Source organism: Lygodium microphyllum, chromosome 3 (genome assembly GCF_053477565.2).
Source record: "Lygodium microphyllum isolate KBCC chromosome 3, Lygodium_microphyllum_v1.1.10, whole genome shotgun sequence".
NCBI lineage: Eukaryota > Viridiplantae > Streptophyta > Polypodiopsida > Schizaeales > Lygodiaceae > Lygodium > Lygodium microphyllum.
In genome coordinates this window covers 129121932-129148574 of record NC_141137.1, presented here as the reverse complement: position 1 = coordinate 129148574, position 26643 = coordinate 129121932, and the positions used below count along the sequence as shown (strand labels likewise).

Genomic DNA, 26643 nt, shown 5'->3' with positions numbered 1-26643 from the left:
GATTGTACATGCCAAATATCAGCCGGTTCTTATTAAAAATGATGTTCATGGCCGCTTTTTGGTGGTTGAAATCTTATTCGAAGGGGAAATCCTATGGTTACTTGGCCTCTATGCTCCGAATGATTCGTTATCTCGCCGGGAGCTTTGGCAGACTTTACAGACTTCCTTGTCACTTGGCAGACGCGGCTTTTTCATGGGGGATTTCAATATGTGTGTTGACTCTTCCCAGTCTACATCGGAGCACTCGGTCATGGATGCGCCGGAAAGTCGTATGTGGCACGACTTGGCTCTTGCTGTTCTTAAGCAAGATCTTTGGTCCTGGCTACACCCGTCTTCTCCAGGCTTTACTTTCCATTCGGCTCAGTATGCCACAACATGGTCGCGGTTGGACCGCATATATATCATGCAGAATGATGATTTTTTGCCTGAGATGCTCGAAATAAAAGTGTTGCAGCAATATGTCTTGTCGGACCATTTCCCTCTGCAGTTCGAGTTGCTTGCACAACCCATTGCCCCATTCAAGCACTTTCTGGAGAGACTCCCTTTGCGTTTCAACTCCTCCTACTTAAAGCATACAATTTTTCAGGGCTATATGCAGCAAATCCTTGACAGATTCTCCTTGGACTTTTCCTCTCAGGGCACTGCGTCATTTGACCGATTGCTCTCTAATGTGCAGCGGGTTGCTCGGCAATATGGGATCTATCATGCCGCTCTTTGTCGGCGCCGTCGACAGGCAGCGGAGGACTTGCTGCTTTTGGTTCGCTCCCTGTTGATGGACACTCCGGATGATGCATTTCTGCTTGCACTGGCCCTGCGGGTGGCCGATCTTATTAAAGAATTCCAGTTAAAATCGTATCAGCAGGCCAAATTGCAACATCTAACAGAGACCTTGCAAGATAGTGCATGTTAGACCCATAAGTTCTTTCGAGCTCTCCATACCTCTCCTGCTCGTGAGAATTTGACCAGACTCGAGGATGCACAAGGCCACCTTATCCTGGATCCACAGACTATTGTGCATCTGTGCAGGAATTATTTCCGTGACCTTCTCGGTTCTGCTTCTCCTCCGTCAGCCCAAACTACTCAGGCCCGTTCGGTCTTTTATGACCTGGTCCGCAATCAGTTACCGCAGGACATGCAAGCTACTCTGGAGTCAGATATTGGTGAAGCAGAGGTTATGGATGTCTTGTTACACTTGCCCAAAGATAAAAGTCCGGGTTGGGATGGTCTCACCAATGAGGTCTTTGAAGCTTTCGCTACCCAACTGGCGAAACCATTGCAGGCTCTGTTTCAGCAGGTGTGGGAAACGGGGATCATGCCTCCCTCATGGAAACAAGGTCTTATTAAACTGCTTCCAAAAGTTCCTTCGCCATCTAAGTTGACACACTGGCGCCCCATTTCTTTGATGGGTTCCATGTACAAAATCTTTTCCAAAGTAATGGCGAATCGGCTCCATAAGCATCTCCCTGCCCTTGTGCACCCTCTCCAGTACGGTTTCATTAAGGGCCGAAATATTCTACACAATGTCTTGAATGCCCAATTTGCCATTGATTATGCCCGGCATTCTAATCAGGAGGTGGTGTTGGTTCAACTGGACCTGGAAAAGGCTTTTGACTATCTGGACTGGTCTTTTGTTGCTGACCTTATGTCCGCTATGGGCTTTGGTGCTCGGATGTCTCGTCTGATCTACACCATTAGTGCTGCGGCGTCTTCGCGAGTCATGCTGAACGGAGGTGTTACTGAGCCTTTTGTCCTTGCCCGTTCTGTCAGACAGGGGTGCCCTTTGAGCCCTTTATTCTTTGCCCTTGCGACACATCCAGTTCTTTCCATGTTATCACATATGGCCGCCTCTTCCCAGCTGGCCGGACTGTCGCTTCCTACAGGGCAACATTTCATTAGCCAATCCCTGGCGGATGATACCTTTATGATTTTGCGTGCGGACAAGGATAACCTTCGAAAAGCATTGGATGTTTGGGGTCTCTTTGGCCAGGCGTCAGGCCTTCGTATCAATCCGCTCAAATCAGCCATTCTAAGCTGCACGGAGTCGGATTTGCAGTCCTTGGACTGGCAAGGTCTGGTTGTTCCTCGAGGTTCTATTGTCAGGCATCTTGGATACCCATTGGGGGTTGATGTTCCCCCAAAGCAGTTCCTGCAGTGGATTTCTCAGAAGATGATGGCCAAGTTTATGTACTGGAAGTCTCAGGCCTGGCCTTTTCATGTTCGCCTCAAAGTAGCCCAGATAATTATGTTGCCAATGATCACATATTTCTTGCCATTGTTGCCCTGGACTCCTACGACTCTGAATGCTCTCACTCAGTCTATTCGCTTCATGCTCTGGAAGAAGGACTCATTGAATGCAGGTATTTCTTGGATCTCGTGGTCGCATGCGTGCACCCCCAAAAGCATGGGTGGCGGTGCTATATTAGATGCCCAAACCCACATGCAGGCACTCCGTTGGTCCCTTTTCCGCGCCATGTGCTCGGATGATCATCATCCGTGGGTCGCTATCGCCCGTTCTTTCCTTGAGGGTCATGGGCTTCGGCATGGCAATACCCGACTCCGGAGTTCTTGGTGGCACGTTCTTAATGCGGATTCGCGGTTTTCCAGTTCTTCTTCATCATTGCTTACTCATTTGGTGTGTTCCTGGAAACACGTCCTTCGAAAGGCTCAGTGGCACCCAACGGAGGATCGCCTGGCTACTAACTCTTTTCAATTGGAATTACTGGCAGTCTCGCGTCTACTTTCGTGGGAAGGTAAACATGAGCTTAGACCACAATTCAACCGGATGGCACGGTTGGGCTTGTCTTCAGTTGCGGATGCCACCCTTGCCAGTCGCAATGTGCTTATCTCGTTTCGTACTGCTAGGAGGATTTTCCGGATCCCCCGTGGATATAGGCCTTTATGGGAACAGCTCGCGACGGTGCTCCAGAACAGACAACCCTTCCCTGCTCTTGCTTTGGATCATCCTTGGTAGGATTGGGACCTACAAGGCCGGCTGCCTTTCAGCAAAGCTTCTGCTAATCAAGTGTATCATCTCCTGATTAAAGACAATCAATGGCTAGTTACTAAAGCAAATGCTTTATGGGGATTGCGTAAATCCCGCTCGTGGTGGAGGGTCACTGTGATGGAGGGCTGGGTAAACAAGACACCCTTTAAATACAAAGTCTTTCTTTGGAGAGTGATAATTGGGGGTCTTCCGCTTGCTTCGGCTCTTTCCAAGCGACGAATCTCCAATGGCACCTGTTTCTTTTGCACCACTACTATGGAATCCGCCCGCCACCGATTTATATCCTGCCCCGTCGCTAAGAAGGTCTGGTTATTTTTGTCGGCCATTTGGCGAGAGGTGGTTGGTATCACACTGCGCCCCTTTGATTGGGTTTTGGGCCAGCCTAAATACCCTTCTCCCGCACAGCCACATATGAAGCTCATGTATCACTTTCTTCGCTACTGGGGCTGTTGGCATAACTGGACCATTCGGAATGCTTTTCTGTTTGACTCCGCCCATAATGTTCAGCGACATATTGTGAGGCTTAAGGGCCTCTTGTATTGGCAGTTAGCTCTTCTCCATCGTTCTGATTTGCTCTCTACGGAGGACTTCCGTCCTTGGCATATGGCAATTTCCTCTGCATCCTTGCCATGAAATTGTAACTTGTAGTACTTAGCACCTCTTCGCATGATGACTTGTATTGTCGTCATGTATCTTGTAATCAAGTAATCTTGTATTTTTTTCGTAATTAATACAATTACCTTTTACGAAAAAAAAAAAAAGAGAGAGAGAGATGGCTTTACGAAAAAAGAGAGAGAGACATGGCGGCTCCTACCCAGCAGACAGACCTGTCAAGGCTGTCTAAGTCCGACTGTGTTGTGGTGGCCAAGAAGGGGGCGAACCTCAGCAACATCACAGGTACTGCTTCTGCTGTCTGCACTTATTGGAATTTGCCAACACTTTGCCAGGTGATTACATTCAATACAAGTGTGAAGCGTTTTTTGATCAGGATCGGGACGATGTTTTAGATACAACCATTGATACCAAGATGGTGTTGTGGTCTTTCTCGGCATTTTTTGAAAGAGAAGTCATCCTCTTCTTTACGGGCAGGATCCAGTGCTTTCATGGACCCTTCAATGGATGAAGCCATTAATATTGGGTGACTTTGTGGTGGAAATTTTTGTGGGACCACGGGGCTTTTATGAAGTAATGCTCAAATCAACACTGCTCCGTGACAACCTCTTGGCAAAAGTGCCTTTGTTCTTTGACTGATGCCTTGTTCATGTGGTACTATGAAAACTAGCGACTGACTTTCGCCCCCTAGCTTGGGGCCCACCAATCGTAACCATGTATATGCTATAGGATACTGCTTGAAGCGGCCTAATTGGTTAAGGCTAAACTGTCCTTGAATGCCATATTTTCATTATTGTTTGAAATGGGGCACCTTTGTCAGCCATTGTTTCTCTTATGGGCAGCTAAGGTATTTTATGGCGAATTGCTTGGATAAAAAGGTAATTCTTGAGGTGGGAATTTCACTAATGGTTGAGGAAGATCTTTGTTGAGAAACCACTTCTTCAGTTTACACACTTTAGTTTGGGTTTTGCATTGATAGGCCCAAAAAGGGTTGGTGTTCACATTTTGGTCATTTTATTAGTGGGCGCCCACTCAGTGGTGTGCCACCCTAGATAGCTTAGGCCTATAAATAGGCCGTCGCTTCATTCATTCTTTACCACTTTAGTCATTCTTCATCCCTCTTCTTCTGCCACTTTGACATTCTTTCCTTCTCTCTCCACCCCTTCCATTGCCCTCATACTCCTTTTGGTGGACATTGTGGTTTGTGGCTCATGACTGCCTTCCACCTTCTTCACCCTCTGCTTCACGCATTGTGTTTCCATCATTAGGTCTTGCATTTGGAGCTTTTCCAGCCTAACGTCAGCATTTGCACCGTTGGCATCAACTTTTTCCTCATCACGCGTTACTTTGGATTTGCGAGGCATTTCTCTTGGTTGGCGACATCTCCTTTAGCCTGGCGTCAGCATCCTTGCCCCTGGCGACCATCCTTGGCATAAGTTGTCAGCATTTGGGTTGATCCTTCGTTCCGTTTGATAGCTCACACACTTCTAGGATGTATGTTTTTTGCCCAAGCCAACTCCCTAGCATTCGAGGACTACGGTTCACTCCTTCGACAACTGGTGACCATCTGCCCATCTCCAACAACATCAAAAGATTGTGGTTTGCTTCCTAGATAGCTGTCCTTTACCTTCCAGTGATTATATTGATATCCTAGTGCGTGGAGGAGTGTGCTTCGCTCCCTTCACTGTGCAGATTCCCTAGAGGTGTTGCTGCTTGATTGAGACAGGACAATGCAGTCATCTTTTGAGCTTTGGCTCCATTGTATCAACGTTTCTTCACATAGCATGATTCAGTGCATTATCATTGAGTTATTGTGTTCCTGAGTTTTTATTCTCTCTTAGTATTTGTTGTAGACATTCTACGTTTCTCCTTGCAAGCCCTATATTCTCTTTGCATCATTGCATATCTTGACATGGCATCAGAGTATACCTATTATCTTGACATTGTATTACAGCGTAGGAGCTTTGAGAGCTAAAGATCCTATTTATCAGAGAAGGCAAAGATAGGTTGCAGGTTTGGTATTGTCTATTGATTTCCCCCTTTAGGGGGGAGAGAGAGAGAGAGAGAGAGAGATCTTTCTCTTCCTCTCCCTCTTACACTTCTTGTTACAGGTTGACACTCCGGTGCTATGACTTATCCACAAGTAGATGGACAAGCCACCCATGTGCTCCTCTTCCGACATCACGAGACCTCCGAGCAATGCCTGTTGACATGGACCTTTGCTCCCTATACCCCTAGAGTATATGCATTTACCCCTAGACACTTGTCGTGCTACCTCTCCCTTCTGTGTCATAGAGTGTATTTTGCATCGGCTTTCAGATTTTTATGCTTAAGGTAGTAAGATGCATCCGATGTGCACTTAAGTCCTCTCAAGCACAATGAGGATTGTAAGGTGTCACGGCCTCCTCGTGTTCCCCACAATGTGCTATGGAGGTGTTTCTACTTCTTCTAGGGTTTAAGGAATGATATCTTGACAACCCATGGTTGTGCAGTTTGCTCCACTGAGAGAGTGATTGTTGGCTACCGTCCCCTTGGCAGTCCGCTACTTGAAGAGAGTGGTTGTTTGACACCTTCCATTACCTCGGCCTTGCAGTCCACTCCATTGAGAGCCATTGACTGTTGCCCACACTTGGCTTTGCATAAGCCTCACCTTTCCCCACCCTCGACTACTTAGGTTCGAGAGGCTACCTTTGGGAGTTCTTCACCATCTTTGACACCCTAGACACCTTCTTCAGCACAACCGGGGGAACTTCCTTCATCATTAGATGATTTGAAATTTATAATCCATAAGTTTTTAGATTCCCTCTCTCTTGTAGAGGGGGATGTACTCTCTTTTATTGAGGGGGCTCCTACTACTTCTTATGCTTTAGAGGGGGCCCATGCATCTCCACCTTCAGAGGGGGGGGGGAGGGAGAAGGTATTCACTCATCATTAAGTTCTTGCCAACCCTTTACTCTTTGGGGATAGTTGTCTTCAGGCAATCATTTCTCCTCTTGCTACTCATGATCTTTAGGTGTCACTTAGATCCTGGCCTTGGAGTTTCAACCTTGACTTGGTGAGACAAGGCCTTTGAATTCCTTCCAACATGGAGTTACGGAGCTAGTGGCTTCTCTCCTGAGTTGGAGTCAGGTTCTACAGTTATTTGTGTTTACTGTTTCTTACTAGAGGTTCCCTTTGAATTGGAAATCTTGGATCTTTGGGACCCTCTACATCTTCTTTGCATCTCTCTTCACTCCTCTTTCTTTATCCCTTTTTGGGCTTGAGAGGGGGTGTTGAGAAACCACTTTTTTAGTTTACACACTTCAGTAAGGGTTGCACATACTAACAACCCCAAATAGGGCTGGTGTTCACATTTTGGTCATTTTATGAGTGGGTGGTGCGCCACCCTAGATAGCTTAGGCCTATAAATATGCTGTTACTTCATTCATTCTTTACCACTTCACTCATTCTTTCTCCCTCTTCTTTTGTCACTCCGACATTCTTCCCTTCTCTCTTCAGCCCTTCCATTGCCCTCACACCCCTTACAAGGAACATTGCGGTTCATGGCTCGTGGCTGCCTTCCACCTTCACTCTCTGCTTCAAGCATCTTGTTTTCATCATTAGGTCTTGCGTTTGGAGCTCTCCTAGCTTGGTGTTAGCATCTGCAACATTGCGTCGACTTCTTCCTTACCAGGTGTCACTTTGGATTTGTGTTTGCCTCTCTGGAGGCCTTTCCCTTACTTAGTGTCACCTCCTCTAGCTTGACGTTAACATCCTTGCACCTAGCGACAATCCTCGGCATCAATCATTTGCATCTGGGTTGATCCTTTCTTGCATTTGACAGCTCACACACTTTTAGGAGTTGCGTCTATTGCCTAGGCCATCCTTTTGGTGTCGAAGGATTGTGCTTCGTTCCCTTGAAAGCTGGTGATTATCTTTCTCATCTCTGATGACATTAGAGGAATCACATCATTCCCTCGACAACTATCCTCTATCTTCCAATGATTACTTCGATAGTCCACTACGCGCAAGACTACACTTTGCTCCCTTCACTGAGTAGATTCTCCACAGGTGATGCTGCCTGATTCAAACAGGACAATGAGTGTATCAACTTTTCTTCGTATAGCATGATTTAGTGCATTATCATTGTGTTCTTGTGTTTCTGAGTTTTTCTTCTCTTAATGTTTGCCATACACACTTTGTGTTTTTCTCCGCAAACCCTACTATCTCTCTGCATCGTCACATATTTTAGACATGGTATTAGAGGATACATGTTATCTTGACAATGTCATGGTGGTTGAAGGCCTTCAAGTTGAGGAGGCTTTAGCATCCATCATCACAGACAAGGGTAAAAAACCTATATAGCCCCAGGATTAACCAGAACATGGATGGATGGATGTTTGCTCCAAAAGAAACAATTAGATTAATGTGGACATTTCAACTGCTAAATTTGGCATTGCCCAAGACTCCTTGTGTATCAATGTGCAATGTAAAGATAAGGAACCCATGGTGCGTACTTTTGCTGATATCGTGTCATCTGCTCCATGGAATGCTTCTACTGTGAAAACCCCTTTGGGTTGCTTCAAAGTTCCTCCACTCACACTTGCTTTTGACACGTGGTAAGATGATCATGTAAAGAAATACCCTAACACAGAAACATAAACAGAAACCGTATGACAAAGCACAGACTGATAAAAGAATACGGTTAGGGTTAGGGTAACTTAGAGACAATGAACACAGTGAATGAATGAAGTGATATGACTACTGAATATACGATGCTCATGTAGCAAACACACTATGCAGTGAGTGAATACTGTACCTCAAACTCATGTATCTCAAGGATCAGGGCAGGGGTAATGAGCTGGAGAGTGCGTTGTACTCTAAATGGATCCTGAATCGCAGCAAGGCAGCCTTCGGATGTCGAACACCAGCAAACAGAGCAGTGAGAAGCTGGATCTAATGCAGACAGCAGTGAGGAGAGAGAAAGACTAAAAACGTAGACAGAACAGTCTGCAGGAGAGAAAAATTTCCGGTCGACAAGTAGGACAGCTAGGCGACAGCTTGCAGGAAGCAAACTTGGGTGTGATGACGTGGCAGGCTGTACGGTAGCAGGTCTGCACAGGAACAATAGTCGCCTGGGTGGAATCAGCTCCAAACTGTGTGAAGAGGGCTGAAAATCAGGCGCCAACTAATGTAGACGGCAATGGACAGCTTTAGTTGAGATGTTTTCTGTGAACAGGGTGTGGGCAGCAAGTAGAAATACCTGAAATCTGCAAAAAACAAGATTGTAGACTGAATGGAGGGCAGCATACATATTTATAGGAAGCTTGGGCCCTCCCAAGTGAGTTTGTGCTTATGGGACATAGAAACTCTCTAGGATCACATTTATTTTAAATAAACAAGGTTTCTTTAGTAATTAAGCATGTTTTGGGGCTCAATATCCCCTCTTAGGCCCAACAACGGTGCCACGAGAATAGAGGCCAGCCAAGCCCTCTCTTGGTTTATCTTTTACACCAAGGCGTCCCACCCCAAAGCGGCTAGAGGATCGGACAAAGGGTGTGCGACAGTTGCCCAGTGGCCTACTAAGACTACAGAGGCGATGGTTATCTTACCAAGGGAGCCCAAGTGATCACCCCAGAGATGACAAGGCATCAGACAAAGGGTGCATGTCGGTTGCCCAGTGGCCTACCAAGCCCTACAAAGGCAGATGGAATCAGCTATGGAGATTTTTTCTTTTTTGGAGGGCTTTTTGGGTTTAATAGATGAAGCATTAAGTGAGGGTTTCAAATTAGTGTTCGTCCTATTGAGGATCCGTGCCCCAAACGGGAGAGTGATAAGGGATGGTCAAATTATTCTTGACCGTTCCATTTCCTCAGATGGACAGCCTTGTGGCATATTTGGCGAAAATCACCTTTATGGTGTCTGCCGACCTAGTTCTTGCTGATATTGCTACTCCCTGGCTGGACACTGTCCGCTCCACACTAGTTGTGCTTTCAGTGTGATATTTCTGTGTTAGGATCTGTGTAGACTTCCTTCATGACTGTTATTTTCCGTTATTTCTAAGCCGACCTGATGGTCTGATGTAAAATATTTACTACTGAATTCAATTATCTTCACGGGGGAGAGAGAGAGAGAGAGAGAGAGAGAGAGAGAGAGAGAGAGAGAGAGAGAGAGAGAGAGAGAGAGAGAGAGAGAGAGAGAGAGAGAGAGAGAGAGAGAGAGAGAGAGAGAGAGAGAGAGAGAGAGAGAGAGAGAGAGAGAGAGAGAGAGAGAGAGAGAGTGAGAGAGTGAGAGAGAGAGAGAGAGAGAGAGAGAGAGAGAGAGAGAGAGAGAGAGAGAGAGAGAGAGAGAGAGAGAGAGAGAGAGAGAGAGAGAGAGAGAGAGAGAGAGAGAGAGAGAGAGAGAGAGAGAGAGAGAGAGAGAGAGAGCGGTCCTTTCAATGTTATCCTCCATGGCGGCTTCTGCCCAGCTGGCAGGGTTATCTCTTCCTGTGGGGCAGCACTTCATTAGCCAATCTTTGGCTGATGACTCCTTTATGATTTTGCAGGCGGACAGGGATAACATTCGCACGGCATTAGATGTTTGGACGCTCTTTGGTCAAGCTTCTGGTCTTCGCATCAATGCCTTCAAGTCAGCCATTCTCAGTTGCACGGAGCCTGATTTAGAGTCATTAGGCTGGCAGGGCCAGGTGGTTTCTCGTGGCTCGATTGTCAGGCATCTTGGATACCCATTGGGGGTGGATGTACGGCCAAAGGACCTGCTGGAGTGGATTTCACACAAACTGGCCGCGAAGTTTATGTATTGGAAGTCGCAAGCCTGGCCGTTCCATGTCCGCCTCAAAGTGGCTCAGACAATTATGCTACCAATGCTGACGTATTTCGTGCCATTACTGCCATGGACGCCCAGTACTTTGAAGGCTCTCACTCATCCCATTCGTTTCATGCTATGGAAGAAAGATTCACTGCAGGCAGGCATTTCCTGGATTTCATGGTCACATGCATGTACCCCTAAGCGCATGGGTGGTGGAGCTATTTTGGATGCAGAAACTCATATGCTGGCTCTTCGTTGGTCTCTGTTTCGTGCCATGTGTGTGGATCATCACCCGTGGACCATCATAGCCCGTTATTTTCTTGAGGACAGCGGCCTCCGCCAGGGTAACACACGGCTTCGAGCCTCATGGTGTTATGTCCTTAATGCTGACGCTCGATTTTCCAGTCCCTCGTCCTCTTTGTTACTGCACTTGGTCGGCTCTTGGAAAGTGGTGCTCCAAAAGGCCCGTTGGCATCCTGTAGGGGACCGCGTGCAGACAAATTCTTTTCAGCTGGAATTGTTGGCGGTATCCACATTACTTTCATGGGAAGATAAACATCAGCTTAGACCAAGATTTAACCGCATGGCTCGTTTGGGTGTGACTTCGATTGCGGATGCTACCCTTGCCACTCGCAATGTCCTTGCATCATTTCGGACTGCTAGGAGACTTTTCAGGATCCCGCGCGGATACCGTGATTTATGGGGAAAGCTTTCCTCGGAACTTCAGGGTAGGCAACCCTTTCCTGCCCTGGCTATGGATCGCCCTTGGCAGGACTGGGACCTTGCAGGCCGGTTGAGTCTGGAAAAGGCCTCTACTAATCAGGTGTATCATCTTCTCATTAAAGATCACCAATGGTTGGGTATGAAAGTTAATACTGTTTGGGGCCTGCGGAAATCACTATCATGGTGGCAGGCAACGCTGATGGAGGGATGGCAGAATAAGACACCTTTCAAATGCAAGGTCTTTCTGTGGCGGGTAATGATTGGTGGTCTTCCTCTTGCCTCGGCCCTTTCCAAGCGTCGAATCTCGAATGGCACTTACTTCTTCTGCACCACTTCGGCGGAATCGGCTCGACATCGTTTTCTTTCTTGCCCGCTCGCCAAGAATATCTGGTCACTCTTGTCACAAATCTGGCACGCGGTGGTGGGGTCCTCACTGACTCCCTTCGATTGGGTTTTTGTGCGCCCGAAGTATCCCACACCGCCACCGTTACATATGAAGATCTTATTCCATTTTTTCAGATACTGGGGATGCTGGCACATTTGGACCACCCGAAATGCTTTTCTCTTTGATTCGGCTTCTAATGTACCGCGACATATTGCAAGGCTTAGAGGGCTCTTGCATTGGCAGCTAGATCTCATCAGGCACTCTGACTTGCTCCCTCGGGAGGATTTGTATTCCTGGCATTTGGCAATTGCCTCTGGGTCCTTGCCATGATTGGTGTAACTTTTTAGTACCCTAGTCCGGGGATTTCCCACACGTTGGCCTACGGCCCTCGTGCCTCTTGTACTCGTGTAATCATGTAATCGTGTACTTTTTTCGTAATTAATACAATTACCTTTTACGAAAAGAGAGAGAGAGAGAGAGAGAGAGAGAGAGAGAGAGAGAGAGTCTGACCTGCCGGCCCTGCCCGTCGGTCCTGGTCGTCTCGCCTTCGCCTGCCCCGCCTTTTCTACGCACTGACGGATCATGCCACCGCGGGTTTCCACCGCGGGTCCCTGTTTCTGTGCGCCCGTCTGGCCCCTGCCGTCGCCTAGACCTGCGCGCCCTGTCAGATCGCATCGTCGACGCCTGAAGATTGCCCGCCTGATCCACCTGTGCGTGCCTGATCCGCCTGTGCTTGCCTCTGACTGCCCGCCTGATCCGCCTGTGGTTGTTTGCTCTGCGTCAGCATGTAGCGCCCTGCTAAACTGCGCCGTCAATGCCTGAAGACTGAACGCCTTTCGTTTGCAGAAACATGTACCTTTCGTTGGCTGCCCTGTTAGTCATCTGCACGGTGTCTGCTCGCGGATGCCTGCCCTGTGCATCTTGTTGGGCTGCAACAGAGACGGGGAGCCCTAACCTGGCAGTACGTGACTGCAACCCTGCGCAGATTAGAGAGCTGATCTGCTCGTGTACACACATACACACACACACACACACACACATACACACAGAGTGAGCGCCAGTGAGAGGGCAAGAGAGTGAGAAACAGAGAGAGAAGATAGAAGCATGGCTGGGCTGGATATGGCTTTTATCGACCAGACGGTGGCAGCCCTTGGTCCGGATTCTGATATAGAGGAATTGAAGGATATGGTTTCTTGCATAGAGGAGATGCCTCCTGGTTTTGACTTTCCACCTGCGGGCAAACGCTCCAAGCATACTTCCGAAGAGACAATGGGTCAGCAGGAACGTTCCTATGTACAGGTTGCCTCTGATTCGGTGGAGTCACAAGAGATTGACTGGGAGCACTTGCTGGAGTTTGCCAATACTCTACTTGGCGATTATGTCCAGCATAATCATGAAGCTTTTTCTGACTCGGGAACTGAAGAAGTTTTGGAAGCCACGGTGGACCCGAAAACTGTCTTGCGCTCTTTTTCTGTGTTTTATGACCGTGCGGTTATACTCTTCTTCATTGGTAGGATCCCAGTGCTTTCCCATATTTGCCAGTGGCTGCACCATTTACTACAAGGGGAGTGTGTTGAGGAGATCTTTGTTGGGCCCTGAGGCTTCTATGAGGTGCTGTTGAAATTGGAGAAGCAGCGGACAGAGCTCCTGTCCAAACTGCCATTGTTCTTTGATCGCTGCTTGGTCCATGTTGTGCCATGGCGCCCGATGGCAGACTTTCAGCGCCTGCTTCAACGTGAATGCCTGGTGTGGGTTGAAGTGGAAAATTGTCCGGCTGTCTATTGGCCATTGTTAAAGGATGCCATGGCCATTGTGGGAATGGTGCTTGTTCCCCTAAGCCTAAGGGCCATGAATCGAAACCGTTTGTGTATGTTATGGGACACTGCCAGGAAAAGGCCTGCATGGCTTTGCCTTAATTGCTCTGACATGCATCCTTTGCACTTTCGCTTGAAATGGGGCAACTTTGCAGGACACTGCTTTTCGTGTGGAAAATTGGGGCATTTTATGGCCCAGTGCCCAGAGAGACAACCGTCTTCACATGATGTGCATGTTGTGCTGTCTATGGAGGACATGGTGCTTGATGCTCCGTCACAGGAGGCCATCCAGCCACCTAATATTTTGGATAAAGGTAAACAACAGGTCCTGGGTTTGGATTCCCGTAGCAATGATTGGCTAGAAGCACGTCCCAAAAAAGGTAAAAAGTTGGATGCTGGCCTGGCGTATTCTGGGCCTAATGTTTCATAGGATTCCGTGTGCACGTATATGTGCAGGAAAGAAATGGTCTCTTCACAGCATGCTGCGCGTACTATGGTTCCTTCTGCTCCCCGTAATCAGTCTATGAGGAAAGTATATATAGACGGTCCAAAGGGCCCACCTGCTAAGTTGGCGTTTGATAATAGAGGTAATGTGATTACACCCTGGGATCGTCGTTATCCCCGTTCCACTCCCAAGGCAGTGGATATTCCATCTACCTCTAAAGCGGGCCGTCAGAATTCTTTTGCAGTGTTAGCTGATTTTCTGGATGAAGGTGTCCTTGACATTCTAGCAGACAAGGTTAAATCGAGGCAAGCGGTGCCTCGTTCTTGATTTCTTTTTTGAAGATATATGAAGATAGCCACGTGGAATGTGTGAGGCATTTGTTCTGGCCATAAGCAACATGCCATGTGGACTGTCTTGCATGAGAATCAGTGGGATGTCTTGTGTGCGGTTGAGCACAAGAGCCACGGTGAAGCAGGAAAAGTTGTGGATTGCCATGGGTTTCGCTTGTTTTATACAGTGACACATGCTATGCACTATTCTGGCGTGCTTATGATTGTCCATGAGAAATACCAGCCTGTTTTTATTAAAAATGATGTACAGGGCCGCTTTGTGGTAATCGAAGTTTTATTTGAAGGAGAGATCTTATGGTTGCTGGGCCTCTATGCTCCGAATGACCCTTCATCTCAACGCGATCTTTGGAAGACTTTGCAGAGCTCCATGGACCATGTCACTTGGCAAAAGGGGTTTTTTGATGGGGGATTTCAATATGTGTGTTGACTCTTCTCAGTCCACTTCAGGGCATTCGGTGATGGATGCTCCGGAAAGCCGGGTGTGGAATACCTTTGTTCTTAAGATACTTAAGCAAGATCTATGGTCTTGGCTCCACCCTTCTTCTTCAGGGTTTACTTTTCATTCCGCAAAATACGCAACTACATGGTCGCGGCTGGACCGAATGTATATCATGCAGGATGATGATTTTCTTCTTGAGATGTTGGAAATGAAAGTCTTGCAGCAATATGCCTTGTCGGGACCATTTCCCTCTCCAGCTTGAGATACTTGCGCAACCCATTGCACCTTTTATGCAGTTGCTGGATAGACTCCCTTTACGTTTCAACTCGTCTTATTTGAAGCATCCAATCTTTCAGGGCTATATACAGCAATTGATTGAGAGGTTTTTATTGGACCTCGCTTCTGAGGGCTCGGCTTCCTTTGAACGACTGCTCTCTAATGTGCAGCGGGTTGCTCGGCAGTATGGGATCCATCATGCCTCTATTTGTCGGAGGCATCGACACGTAGCGGACTTACTGGCTTTGGTTCGTTCACTGCTGGTGGACTCCCCAGATGATGAATTTCTGCTGTCACTGGCGTAGCGTGTGGCTGATCTTATTAAAGAATTTCAGTTGAAATCTTATCAGCAGGCCAAACTGCACAACTTGACTGACAATTTGCAAGATAGTGCTTGTCAGACTCATAAGTTCTTTCACGCCTTGCATGTTTCTCCGGCTCGAGAAAATATGACTAGACTCCAGGAGATCTTCTTGGTTCTTCTCCGTCGCCCTTCTGACCAGGTTACGTATGCACGCTCTGTCTTCTATGATTTGGTTCGCCATCAGGTTCCACTTGATATGCAAACTACTTTGGAGACAGATATTTGGGAGGAGGAGGTTATGGATGTTTTGTTACACTTGCCTAAGGATAAAAGTCCTAGTTGGGATGGTCTCACTAATGAATTCTTTGAGAGTTCGGCTACCCAACTGGTGAAGCCATTGGCGGCTATGTTTCAGCAGGTTTGGGAAACAGGGGTCATGCCCTCCTCATGGAAAGAAGGCCTTATCAAACTGCTTCCAAAGGTTCCTTCACTGTCAATGTTGCAACATTGGAGACCAATTTCTTTGATGGGTTCGATGTATAAAATCTTTTCCAAAGTGTTGGCGAATCGGCTCCACAAGCACCTTCCAGCTATTGTGCATCCTCTTCAATATGGTTTCATTAAGGGCCGCAACATTCTGCATAATATCTTAAATATGCAAATGGCTATTGACTATGCAGGCACTCTAGTCAGGAAGTGATATTGATTCAATTGGATCTGGAAAAGGCTTTTGACTATTTAGACTGGTCTTTCATTGCAGAACTTATGTCTGCTATGGGTTTTGGTAATTGGATATCCCGATTGATCTACACCATTAGTGCTGCGGCTTCTTCGTGAGTTATGCTCAATGGTGGGGTTATAGAGCTATTTGTCCTTGCACGTTCGGTGAGACAAGGTTGCCCTTTGAGTCCTCTCGTCTTTGCCCTGGCGACCCACCCGGTTCTTTCAATGTTATCTTCAATGGCAGCTTCTACTCAGCTGGCCGGATTGTCTCTTCCTTTTGGGACAGCACTTCATTAGCCAATCTTTGGCTGATGATAGCTTTATGATTTTGCGTGCGGACAAGGACAACATTCGCAAGGCATTAGATGTTTGGACGCTCTTTGGTCATGCTTCTGGTCTTCGTATCAATGCCTTCAAATCAGCCATTCTCAGTTGCACGGAGTCTGATTTACAGTCATTGGGCTTGCAGGGTCAGGTGGTTTCCCGTGGTTCCATTGCTAGGCATCTTGGGTACCCGTTGGGTGTTGATGTTCGGCCAAAGCAGCTACTGGAGTGGATTTCACAGAAACTGGCAGCTAAGTTTATGTATTGGAAGTCGCAAGCGTGGCCCTTCCATGTCTGCCTCAAAGTGGCTCAGACAATTATGCTGCCAATGCTCACATATTTCTTGCCATTGCTGCCATGGACTCCTACTACTTTGAAGGCTCTCACTCGCCCCATTCGTTTCATGTTATGGAAGAAGGATTCATTGTACGCAGGTATTTCGTGGATTTTGTGGTCACATATATCTCCAAACGCCTGGGTGGTGGAGCTATTTTGGATGCCGAAACTCATATGTTGGTACTTCGTTGGTCTCTTTTTCGTGCCATGTGTGTGGGTCATCACCCGTGGGTCGGTATAGCCCGTTATTTTCTTGAGGATCACGGGCTTGTGCATGGTAATACCCGAATTCGGAGCTCCTGGTGGCATGTTCTTAATGCAGACTCTCGGTTTTCTAGTTCTTCCTCATCCTTGCTTGCTCATTTGGTCTGCTCCTGGAAATTGGTTCTCTAGAAGGCGCGTTGGCATCCAGCGGAGGACCGCTTACATACTAACTCTTTTCAACTGGAATTGTTGGCAGCCTTGCGATTACTTTCTTGGGAAGGCAAACATGAGCTCGGACCAAAATTTAACCGCATGGCACGTTTGGGCTTGACATCAATTGCAGATGCCACCCTTGCCAGTTGCAGTGTCTTGATATCGTTTCGTACAGCCAGGAGGCTTTTCAGAATCCCTCGTGGATACCATGATTTATGGGAACAGCTTTTGTTAGTGCTCCAGAGCAGGAAACCCTTTCTTGCCCTTGCTTTGGATCGTCCTTGGCAGGACTGGGACCTTATAGGTCGGTTGAATTTGGAAAAGGCCTTAGCTAACCAGGTGTATCATCTTCTGATTAATGATCATCAATGGCTGGTTACTAAAGCTAATACTGTATGGGGATTGCGGAAATCTCAGTCATGGTGGAAAGCAACTGTGATGGAGGACTGGTTGAACAAGACACCTTTCAAATGCAAGGTCTTTCTTTGGAGGGTGATGATTGGTGGTCTTCCTCTTGCTTCAGCCCTTTCCAAGCGTCGAATCTCTAACGGCAATTGTTTCTTTTGCACCACTACTATGGAATCGCCCCGTCATCGATTTATTTCTTGTCCTCTCGCTAAGAATATCTGGTTACTCTTGTCAGCGGTTTGGGGAGCAATGGTTGGTTTCTCGCTAAGCCCTTTTGATTGGGTTTTTGTATGGCCCAAATACCCCACACCGGCACAGTGGCATATGAAGATCTTGTTTCACTTTCTTAGATACTGGGGCTGCTGGCACAATTGGACCACTCCGAATGCCTTTCTTTTTGATTCGGCCTCTAATGTTCCGGGACATATTGCCAGGCTTAAAGGTCTCTTGCATTGGCAGATAGATCTCATTTGGCACTCTGACTTACTCCCTCGGGAGGACTTACTTCCCTGGCACATGGCAATTTCCTTTGCGTCTTTGCCATGACTTTTGTAACTCTTTTGTTGTTTAGTACTGAGATTTTACACACGATGGCTTAGAGCCATCGTGTATCTTGTAATCATGTAAACTTGTACCTTTTTTTCGTAATTAATACAATTACCTTTTACGAAAAAAAAGATGGTGAAATGAAATGATTTATTAACATTTGCAGAGTTTTGGGCTGTTTGGGCAGATTTGAGGTTGCAGAATTCAGTTGTGGGTAGGGGGACAGCTATCGAGCTTCAGGTTTTTTGTGCACCCCGATGTGGATAAGTTTTTAGGGCTGTAAATAGTAAGAAACCCTAGGTCATTGGCAGTTGGTAGTGTAGAGACTAGGGTTTCAGACAGCAGCAAACTCTTGAAAGCCAGGTGATCTGATTTTTCCTCTTTAAAGCAGGAGGGAATTGCTGTTTTTCTTGGCATTAGATTGAAGGTTTCTCTCTCCTTTGTGTCCTCCCTCATCTCAGCAAATCTGAAGATATTCAGCACTGTTTTATTGAATTCAGACCTAATTATTGTTGTAATTAAGGTTTCTGAGCCACCTCAAGGTGCATGCCCATTAAATAGAAGCTTCAAGATTAGAGCAGTTGCTGGAATTGAAGCAATTACAGCAGATGTGATAGGGATTCTACATCCACATTGAAGGTGACCTGCATGCAAGTGTTCTCAATTGAATTTGCGTAGGAATTGTGTTAGAATCAAGAGGCAAATTGGATCCTCATGCTAGAGATCATTGGTGACAGCCCAAAGTATTGAAATTTGTAGAGATCAGTCTACATCTTAGTGTACTACAAATTCATAGCAATGCAAGTTAAATAAATACCACAAGCGGTGCCAATTTAGAGGCCAACTCGGTGTCAACTATCCAAGATTTTCGTGGTAAAGTTTTATTTCAGATTTGTGAATTCATTTGCTTGCCGTTTTAAGTGTCAAATCAGGTTATCTGCCATGCTTACCAAGATGGAAGTCTGGTTTCAGGGTTCCATTGTCGGGATACCATCAACTTTGTTGAAGAAGCTGAATCGGTGGGCCCATGACAATTGATTGTAAGTCAAAAGCATTGCTTTAGTGCTGAAATGGTAATCAACTGAGAATTACAGAAGAATGTCTTCATATAGTGAGATGGGATCAAGTAGTGATGATGCCTCTCAGTCTGAAAATTTGCAAGGGCGAAATGCAATGCCAAATTTTAGATGAGGCACTTAGCATGGGCAGCAAACAATTAATATTATTCTTTGTCTTGCAATTCTCCACATCTATGGTCCTATCCAAGAGTTGTTTTATGAATGTAGTGATACTGTATCCCTTTATGCTTTGTCCTAGCATGGAAAACGGGATTCCGTGCCAAAGCTATGTAACTCTCATTGTTGCACAGAAGTGTAGTAGCTCCTTGCTGTGAAGGGCCAAGCTCGTCCAATAATCTGTGGAGTCAAATGATCTCATAAGTGGTAGTACAAGCCACTTGATACTTTGCCTCTGTAGAGGATAGGGCAGCTGTGGATTGTTTCTTGCTACTCCACAAGATAATTCTTGTACCCAAAATGAAGGAGTAACTTGTTGTTGACACCAAAGCCCAGTCTTAGTTTGTCTAGCCTTGTAACAACAAAGACGAATTGGGGGTCCCCCTCATGAATGGCAATATTCTCAATGCAACTTGCCCATGAAGCTTCTTAGGTCCATTTATAAAGTCTACAAGCAAGCTAACTAGAAAGCACAAATCAATTTGAGTATTCAAAAGCCATATCAACAACCCAACTATTTGTATTGGAAAGCATCCACCATCAGTGAGTTTGCTTGAGCCGTAGCTTTCCAATTTGGATCCATGGGAGTAGAGATGGTCCAATACTCATGCATCTCAAGTAGTCAATAGGTCCTTCACATACCGCTACCAGGAGAGATCTCCCCTTCTTGATTTGCCATATTTCATGACGTAGCTTAGTTTGCTTGACCATTTGGGCATGGTCACTTGTCAAGATGAGGCTGTTCACATACAACACAAATACCACATGTTCTTGAGCTAATGTGTGGATGTACAAATTCAGTTCAGATGTGGATCCTAGATACCCTAATTGGTCTCAAGGGAATGAGTTGATTTTCACATTCCAAGCATAACGAGATTGATTCACGCCATAAAGGGCCTTCTTTAATGTGAGGAAGAAAAGCCAAGAGATTGCTCTACATAGATCTCCTCTTTTAACTCACCATTCAAAAACGTAGATTCAACATCCAATTGGTAAACCAACCATCTCTTATGATTGGGAAGAGCTAAAACTATCCGAATGGTGTCCATATGAGGGGTGGGTGCAAAGATATCATGGAAATCAATACTTGGTCTTGGCACAAAACCCTTGGCAACCAAATGTGCCTTGTGCTTGTTGAATCACGTGATAAGCAGGCCGAGGCACAAGATACTAAGTGACATTCTGTTCAAGAGTTTCCAACTCCTCCTTCATGGCCTTTTGCTAATGAATCAGATTCTAATGCTTCATTTACAAATATTGGCTCCCTATGTTGTATGGCACATGTGGCACATGTCTACAAACCATAGTTAGTATAAACAAGCTTGGTGAATGTACTTGGTTCCTTCAAGATCGTTGTGGGCCATCTTGCAGATGCCACTTCTTAGGAATCCCCTGCGTCTGTGGATCATTGAAGATATTACGATCCCAATGAGGGGAAGGTTGATACTCCCTTTACCACCTTACCTTTGCCAAAGTCTCTAGAATGTCCAACGGTGGGGAAGACGATGTAGAAGCAATCTCCTCGTGTAGATGAAGCCTTAAGAGGCATAGACTCCACTGGAACTAGATCAAGTGCCCAACTATCACCTAGATCTCCAAGAATAGGGTGTTTTTAAAACCCCCTTTGAAGGTAGAAACTCCATGAACCTCACATCTTGGCTTGTTTAGACATCCTATGAGATGGGATCATATATCTTGTACCCCTGTGATTGAGAGTTGTAGCCAACAAATACCTGTTTCTTGGAAGGAGGCTCCAAGTTATCCCTTTGTTTCTTTGGAATCTAATCGTAGGCATCACATCCAAACACCCTGAAATAGGAAAAGTCTAGGTTTATCCCGAAACACACCCCAAAAGGATTGATAGCTATAATAGCAGATGTAGGGGACCAATTTAGAATATGAGCTCCGGTGGCCATAACTTTTGCCTAGAGACAGTGAGCCATCTATCGATGCTCCATTATAGTTGGAGCCATGTCGATCACACTCTTATTCTTTTGCTCCAAAATACCATTTTCTTGAGGAGTGTTCATGTTACTCTTGATGAATTCGTCAATGTGCGTAAAAATGAGATAATTCATTGGAGACACTCTCTACCTTTGTTGGATCTCATTGTCTTAAGCTTCTTGCCTGAACGGTTTTCCTTGAAGTTGAACCAATCCTTAAAATGTGAGAAAGCTTCAGATTTTAGGAATTAAAAAGTATGCCCATGTTATTCTACTATAATCATTCACTATCAACATAAAGTAAAGCCCCCCCTCTTGAGCGACTTTGTCCTCATCAGTCTACACAAACTTGTAGAATTGTATCTCTATGCTATTTACCATGGATGCAAGAAACACACGGCGGATGGCTAACCCCAACATGTGGCAATCCATGCACAAGCTAGTTACAAGCTGCCTTCCTAAGGTACTTGTAGTTGTGTCGGCCCTACCAAGCATGCCATAGCTCGGGTTGGGATTGAGAAGTAGAGAAGTGGGGGCTGAGGAATTGTGTATCTTATAGACAGCATTCTCGTTATCCTCCTCACAAAGGACATGTCTCTTCTTTCCATCAAAAACTCAAAAGTGTTGAAGATGGAGACGGCAGCTATCAGCTGAACATATAGTGTAGATAGTAGAGAGAAAGAGAGTGTAGACACAGCTTGAGACACGATTTTAATTCCAAGTGTGTAAGTGAAAGTACAAAGTACAACCCTTAGACCTTAGGGTTGTGTAAGTGCCTTAAGGTGCATTTAGACGGAAAAGTGTGTAAAGTGCGATAAGTGACTGAACTCTGTAACATAAACACACAAATATAGAATAATGTGACTGGGGGAAAAACCTCTCTTACGGAGAGTAAAAAGTTTCCTAGTGTCCTAGTGCGGATAGATCATAAACACTCCTCTGTGAGCATAGGGGTGAGTCAAACACAATAAACACCTTGGAGTGAAAGGTGATCAATATACAAGGATTATCCACCAAAAGAGATTGAATTTAAAGCATTGGGAAATGCATAAAATTTGTCGCGGGGAAGAGCTTTGGTGAAGATGTGTACCACATTGTTGTTGGTAGGACATTAGGCAAGGCTGATATTTTCGGCATGTAGTCTCTCTTTGACAATGTGATAATGTATCTCTATGTGTTTCATGCATGCATGAAACATTGGGTTCCGTGCCATTGCAATGGCACTCTGACTATCAGTAAACAAAGGAGTAGGCTTTGTGACAGATACATCAAGATGAGCCAACAAACATCTCAGCCATACACATTCAATTGTAGTAATGAAAGCTGCCTTGTATGCAGCTTGACAAGATGATGTGGCAACAATTGATTGTTTCATGCTAAGCCAATAAATGCAAGATGAGCCAAGAAAGAAATAGTTTTCACTTGTAGAGTGACGTGAATCAAAATCACTAGCCGAATCTGAATCATTGTAAGCATGTAATTGCAACGGTTTCCCCTTGGCATAAAGTAATCCAAGAGTCTTAGTACGGTGTAAGTAACAAAAAACAGGCTTCACAGCTTGCCAATGTGTCATGCGTGGGCTGTGCATATGTTTGCTCAGGTCTGAAACTGCAAACTGAATATCTAGCATTGTGTTGCATAAATAAATGAGACATCCAAGTGCTAGAGCATATGTATGAATGTCAAATAGATCACTTTCATCATGCAAAGATAGCTTGAGTCCAGTCTCCATTGGTGTGCTAATTGGCTTGCACTTGTGGAAGCCAAATCTCTCAAGGAGTTTACTAATATATTTGAACTGTGACAATCCAATGTCTCTAGCATCATGAATAAACTGAATGCCCAAATAGTAATGCAAAGGCTTCAAATGTGACATTTCAAAAGTTTGCTGCAAATTTTTCTTGAATGCTGAAATCTGATCATCATGTGTCCCTGTGAGCAAAAGATTATCCACATAAAGATAAAAGGCCAGTAAGGATCTCCGCTTTTTGCATATGTAAAGAGTAGACTCTGATGGGTTGTTAATGAACCCTTGGCTTAGTAAAAACACATCAATTTTTGCATACCAAGCTCGTGGAGCTTGCTTTAAACCATACAAAGCCTTTTTCAGCTTGCATACCAAGTGTTTGGATCCTTCAATTGGAAAACCCAAGGGCTACTGAACATACGCTTCTTCTTAAAGTTCCCCATGTAATAATGCAGTTTTAATGGCAAGCAGGTACACAATCCAACCATAATGGGCAGCCAAAGCAACCATACACCTAATGCTGGTCATACGGGATGTAGGAGAAAATGTGTCCTCATAATCAATACCCTTCTTTTGCGCATAACCTTTTGCCACAAGCCGGGCTTGTACTTATCAATGGATCCATCTGCTTTTCTCCCTAGCTTATAGACCCATTTAGTACCAATGGCTTTCTTTCCAACAGGCAATGTAACTAAATCCCATGTTTGATTCTTTATGATAGAATCAAATTCAATTTGCATTGCTACCATCCAATGCGTACACTATTGTGCATCTTCAAAAGAATTAGGCTTCTCATCATCCAGCGTGTGTGCTAGCATAACAAACTCCATTGTACTAGCTTGATCATGCAGACGTGCTTGTGTTCTAGTATGACTAGAAAGAGGAGCATCCAAATGGTTGTCTTTTAAAGTCTGCAAGTACCATCTAGGCATTTGTCTAGCCTCTTGATTATGTATATGCTCTTGATAAACCTCAAGAGTATCTTGTTGAATATTCAGATCAGCCATAGGTTGAATTTCTGCATTGTTTAATGGAGCAGCTGGCTGAACATTTTGTTCATTTTATGATGCTCTAGCCATGTCACCAAAAGAAATAGGCAGTAGCCCTTCAAACACATCATTTGCAGCCTGATATGTGTCAAAACCAGCAAGATATGATTCTGATTTTTCATCAAAAATCACATTTCTATTGACAAAGACTTTCTTGCAAACAGGATCGTACGATTTGCACCATTTTCTCTTAGTGCTGTACCCCACAAATATACACGTGATAGCCTTATTGTCCAACTTCTTTCTCAATACTTTGGGAATATGAGCATATGCAAGACACCCAAAAGTACGAAAGTGACCAACTGAAGGTTTACAACTGTTTCAAGCTTCAAAAGGCGTGACATTTTTCAATGCCTTGGTAGAGTACTTGTTCAAAACGTGGCAAGCACATATAATTGCTTCCATCCAAAAACCATGTGGCAAATTTTTTAGCTTTCAGTATACGTGTCCATCTCCATGAGTGATCGATTGTTCCTTTCTGTAACCCCATTTTGTTGTGGAGTGTATGTAGTAATATATTGATGTTGAACATCTTTTTGCTTCAAAAATTGATATCCCTGATTCGAACAGAGAGTTTGAATCTGACATCCATATTGATTTTCCACAAGTGCAATAAATGCACCATATAGTTCTAAATTTTTCACCAATGAATAGATCCAACAAAAGCAAGTAAAGTTATCAATGAAGGTAAGGAATTAGTAACATCCAACCTATGACTTTTTCTATATAGGTCAAGATTTATCAGAATGCACAATCTGCAATCTAGTTGTTGCTTTAAAAGCAACATTAAGAGGAAAAGAGAACCGATGCATTTTTTCTAAAACTCATTCCTCACGAATATGCTCAAGAGGTCTCTCCAAGAGAGGTAAACCATCTAACATGTGTGCACCTGCATAAACATCAAATTGCCATAGTGAAGATGCCCCATGCGAGCATGCCATAGCTTTGCGTGTGACATAGCAAGAGTAATAGTAGATGCCAAATAGACTGATTGATCAATCAAATGAATATCTAACTCATAAGAGTCCATGACACAATGTGCCAGTCAATACCAAAGTCAATAATTCCTTATCCCTGACCATGCATTTGTCATCATCGACTGTTACTTGTATTAAACATTTTGCTAAATAAGAAATGGACAACAAATTCTTCTTTATTCCTGTCACATGTAATGCATTCTGCAGATAGAGAGTAGAGTCATCAATAGTTTTTAAGACAATCTCTCCAACACCTCTAACAAGATAAGATGCATTGTTAACACATTGCACAGCTTTGCCAACATGAGCTGCAACAACAGAGGCAAACAAATCCCTGTGGGATGTAATGTGCTTAGAAGCACCAGTGTCAAAGAACGAAGTGCTAGCATCTTGTGTAGAGCTGAATACTCTATCTGCCCAAGAAGAATCAAAACTGTTAGTCTAAAAGCAGAAGTCATGGTGAGCAACAAACGATGCAAATTCTATAGTAGTAGCCATAGAAGGTGTATTGGAAACAGACATCCCAGACTTCTTTTTCTCTTGGCAATGCATTTCTTGCATTCTATGAGGTAGTGTCCTGGCTTTTTACAATAGTGGCACTTGCTCTTCTTGGCTTGCGTGCCCCCTGCTTCTTGTTGTTTTTTGAAGTGCCTGAACTTCTTGAACTTTGTGGAGCATTCCTAGATTGACTGCCCTTACCCTTTTGTCTTGCCATAGAAGCCTGTTTTGAGGCTACAACATCCACCCCACTATTCTTTATTGTTTGCTCTTCTTCCAGCAACAAACTAACCAATTGAAGAAAGGTAAGTGTTTGCGGAGAAATTCTCATTGCGAGATTCAATGCCGCGTGAAAGGCCAAATAAGAAGGTGGCGAGGAATTCAAAGTAGTAGGGATCATCTATGCATCAGAATAATACTCATCTACATTCATCAATTGCTCACGCAAGTTCTAATCTTGTTAAGATGATCATGTATAGCATCACCTTTGTCCATCTTCGCATTTTCAAGCTCCTTTTTCAATAAAGAAATGCGTCTGATATTTTCTAGTAAATATTTGCTCAAGTGTAAGCCATGCTACTCTTGAAGAACTAGCAGATCGCATATGTGGGATTATGGACCGGTGAACTGCCAATTCAATAAGTGACAATGCTTGGGCATCCCGAGTGTGCCAAGCCCTCTATGCAACTATTGTTTGGGGAAGTGGTTGAGTTGGAGTTGGTCGCTGACCGCGTCCTCCTTGGGGAGGAGTTGTAGGAGCCAGACTTCTTCACCACTAACATACTCCCAAAGATTTTTAGCAATGAGCACATTCTTCATCATGAAGGACCACAGAGAATAGTTATGATAAATGCCACTCTTCCAAAAGGCACATAATCAATAACCAAAGCTGGATTAACCTAGAAATCTCCAAATTTCTAGAAATTACAGCAAACACCAAGCTGTAACTAGCAAAACCATGTCACACTTGATCACTACTGTCCAATGTGCTGAAATTTCCACAAATTTCAGCAAAGAGCACATTGTCCAATGCACGAACAGTGCTCAATAGCATGAAAAATGCAAAAGCCCCAAAATTTAGCTATCTAGAGTGCAAAATTTCACTCAATTTCAGATTGAATCTTTAGTACATATACCAATGCTTGCAAAACATGCAAAGGCCCAAATTTTCTGACCTGAATTCCAAGAAATTTATGTTGTTTCTGTGCCCAAAAGCACTTTCTAAAGCAGAAATGCAACTCTCCCTATAGAAACGCTTTGCTATAGCTCTGATTTTTTGAATAAAAATAATGTGATATA

General features: G+C 44.8%; 1 protein-coding gene across 1 annotated transcript in view; it reads left to right on the top strand.

The window, feature by feature from the left end:
• Window positions 1-26643, top strand: part of ARC3 (GTP binding protein) — a 185814-nt gene that overhangs the window by 121833 nt on the left and 37338 nt on the right. The gene's annotated exons all lie outside the window — the stretch shown is intronic.